Below are 3,989 nucleotides of genomic sequence, written 5' to 3'. Positions count from 1 at the left end.
GGTTCTTTAAAGTCAATGCTAGAGGGAGTTCCTGTCGTGGCTCTGTGGTTAAGGAACCTGACTAGGATCCATGAGGACACGGGTTTGATTCCCTGGCCTTGCTCAGTGGGTTAAGGATCCAGTGTTGACATGAGCTGTGGTGTAAGTCACACAGCTGTAGCTGCTTGGATCCACACAGCTGCTCAGAAGTGCCCAGGTCCTGTGTTGCTGTGGCTGTGGTGTATGCCAGAAGCTCTATCTCTGATTCAACCCCTAGCCTGGGAACTTCCATATGCTGTGGGTGCGGCCTTAAAGAGACAAAAGACACACACAAAAAATGAAGTCAATCTTAGAGACACACAGGCTCCATTTTAGTGCTTCTCGTAGGAGGTAACAAAGTAGAAACTTATTGCTTCATTTGTACTGTATCACTTGCCTATGAGATAGAAAGTCTGCAAACTTATCTTCTTTTACATTTGCAGCATTTAGAGATGGTTACTTCCTCCAAGTGTATAAGAAGCAACTCCATTCACTATGAGTGGATTGTTGTTTTCCTGCCCTGGCCATTCAAGGGACTGGTTTTCTGTTTAGACTAGGGAATTTGAGCCTCTTACAAGCACTGCTTTGCTGGCTTTTTTTTTTTTTTTTTTTTTTTTTTTTTTGTCTTTTGTCCTTTTAGGGCCACCAGACATATGGAGGTTCCCAGGCTAGAGGTCCAATCCGAGCTGTAGCTGCTGGCCTATGCCAGAACCACAGCAATGCCAGAGCCAGATCCAAGCCTCGTCGGGGACCTACACCACAGTTCACAGCAACAACGCCGGATCCTTAACCCACTGAGCGTGGCCAGGGATCAAACATACAACCTCATGGTTCCTAGTTGGATTTGTTTCTGCTGTACCTTGACGGGAACTCCTGCTTTTTTTTTTTTTTTTTAATCCTTTTTTAAAAATGATTTTTGTTTTTTCCATCATAGCTGGTTTACAGTGTTCTGTCAATTTTCTACTGTACAGCAAGGTGACCCAGTCACACATACATATATACATTCTTTTTCTCACATTATCATGCTTCATCATAAATGACTAATATAGTTCCCAGTGCCATACAGCAGGATCTCATTGCTTATGCATTCCAAAGGCAAACTATTAATCCTAAATATCCAGTCCATCCCTCTCCCTCCCCCTCCCCCTTGGCAACCACAAGTCTGTTCTCCAAGTCCATGATTTTCTTTTCTGTGGAAAGTTTCATTTGACAAACACTGCTTTGAATGCTCTTCACTTCGGGGGCAAGGAAACTTCTTTGTACTTACTGAGTTTCATGGTTCTGCTACTTTGGTCTCTGGTAAGCGATTGAAGCCAATCTGATAAAATTTAAGCTATGGTCCTGGCTGATAATGACATTCTGTGTGATTCAGATAAGATGTGTGCTACAAAAACAGGAGCTTTCACAAAAAGAATTTAGGCTCCCAGGACTGAGCCCCAGTAGAGATGGAACAGAACAACAACAAAAGAGAAATAGTAATAAAAAACAGAAGCAAAACAGTTGTTTATGGAATGTTTGATCTGTACCAGAAATGTGGATTCTGAACGAGATTTCCTTTAATGTTCTTTGAGAGAGTCAAATAAAGATCATACAATTTTTTTTTCTGACTTTAATAATTTTTCCATTTTTTAGAGTGTCCTTGTATACAACCTGGAGACCAGACTGGGTCACATAGGCATTTTCTCAAGGAGTTCTGAGTTTGGGAGAGAAGGGACTTTTGTCTTGCAATGGATCAAAGAAAACATGGGCCTAACTATGTCTTACAGAAGCCACAAATTAAGTTGAGAAACATTTTTTAAAAATTAATTGATGACTTAATTCCATAAATCAATACTTGTTATGCATTTGTAAGCCACCAGGCCCTGAGAAAGATTTATTTCAAGGAAAACCAAGCCCCCTATCTGGACCAGAGGTTATCCTAGCTCAGTCTCAGACCTCAGAGCAGGGAAGTACTGGTGTTTGACCAGGATCCCCTGGGCTGTGGGCCCCTCCCCTCACAGAGAGAGCTGAATCAAGGGCATGGAGAAATGTTTTAGAGGCAGGGCTCAAGCCCACAGCTACGATTTGGTCAGGACATAACCCTTCAGCTCCTGCTCAGTGCCCACAAGTTCAGGATGTTGGCACAGAAACAGGTGGCGTCCATCTGGGCTGGTGAAAGCACATGATTTTCTGTGAACATGTGATAACGCAGGAGTGCCGAGCAGCCCCCAAACAGCAGGCTCTGCGGCTGCCTTTGCTGCTGAGTACATTTCCACCACCACTGCAGAAGGCAGGAGGGACTCATTTCTCTAAAGATCATGCCCCAGAACCCACATCCTTTCCCCTTCACGTTTCCTGCTCTGCCCCTCCCCCACAGCTGTCTCCGAGTACAAAGACACTTTATGGCAATATATGCAAAGCTCTTGGGATACAAACTATATCTGGGTGAATAATTGCAAGTACAGTTTTATTACTTCAGCTTGGCATTGGCGGACACCTACAGCAAGTCCTTGTTGTCTTTAACCTGCTTTCTAGTTTTTACCTTTGTTCTTCCCCCCACACCCCCCCACATCCCCAGTTCTGGAGTTATTTTCTTTGCTTCAGTGGATCACTGAGGAAACAAAACCCTTTCTTTCTTGCCCTCAGGTCCACACCTCATTACCCTAACTGCTAGATTGTAACCCAGGGAGCCCATTATTTCTACTCGTAGATTTACATGGACATGTTGATAAACGGTACATGTTTGAGAAAGCTTTAGGGGTCTGACAATATAACTCCTGATTAGATAAGAAAGATAGGCGTTCCCATTGTGGCGCAGTGGAAACGAATCCGACTAGGGACCATGAGGTGGCGGGTTCGATCCCTGACCTCTCTCAGTGGGTTAAGGATCTGGCATTGCCATGAGCTGTGGTGTAGATCGCAGACACGGCCCAAATCTGATGTTGCTGTGGCTGTAGTGTAGGCCAGCAGCTACAGCTCGGATCGGACCCCTAGCCTGAGAACCTCCATGTGCCACAGGAGCAGCCCCCGCAAAAAAGAAAGATAATCATGGAAAGGCGGGGGTGACAGCCTTCACGACATTTCATTGGTTGCATCTTGACTGATATGTTTGTGAAATCTGGGGAATATTATGAAATAGTATGTACGGAGAGGTTAGGGGCAGGAATAATGAGGGTCTGGAACCACATAACTAATTCATTTTGAAATACTTATCGAAGCCTCTGTTTTAATACCAACAAGTGTTCCCACTGTGGTGTTGTGGACTAAGAATCTGACTGCAGTGGCTCTGGTCATTGCTGAGGTGTGGGGGGTTAAGGATCTGGTGTTCCCAAAGCTGTGGCACAGGTCACAGCCACGGCTCGGATTCAGTCCCTGACCTGGGAACATCCATATGCTTCAGTACAGCCATAAAAATAATAAACAGCAGCAGCAGCAGCAGCAGGCATTTCTGAGTGCTTGATCTGCCCCAGTCATTATGCTAAACACTTCCTATGGACTATCTAATTTGATCTTTACCATGACTCTATGAGATAGGAATGACTCTTATCCTTATTTAAAGAGAAGGAAGTCAAGAGTTATGGAGATAAGGTGCCAAGGCATAGAGTCTGTATGTAGTTGATCCAGCACTTAAACTTCCCAAGTCTGACTTTAAAGCCTAGGTATGTACTTAATACCAGATATGTGCTTTGCACTGGGCATTCCAAAAAAAAAATTAATGAATAAAGCAGATAGTATTTCCACTCTTGTGATGTTTATAGTTTAATCGTGCAGAAAAACAAAACAAATGAATGGGAGTTCCCGTCATGGCTCAGCAGTTAACGAACCCAACTAGCATCCATGAGGATGCAGGTTCAATCCCTGGCCTCACTCAGTGGGTTAAGTGCCATGAGCTGTGGTGTAGGTCGCAGATGAGGCTTGGATCCTGTGTTGCCGTGGCTCTGGTGTAGGCTGGTAGCTACAGTTCCGTTTGGACCCCTAGCCTGGGAACCTCC

The sequence above is a fragment of the Sus scrofa genome, chromosome 4 (assembly GCF_054392235.1).
Source record: "Sus scrofa isolate SSC_HxYL_T2T_F1_AM1 chromosome 4, Sscrofa_HxYL_maternal_Yorkshire_Landrace_v2.0, whole genome shotgun sequence".
NCBI lineage: Eukaryota > Metazoa > Chordata > Mammalia > Artiodactyla > Suidae > Sus > Sus scrofa.
This window is presented reverse-complemented; position numbering follows the sequence as displayed.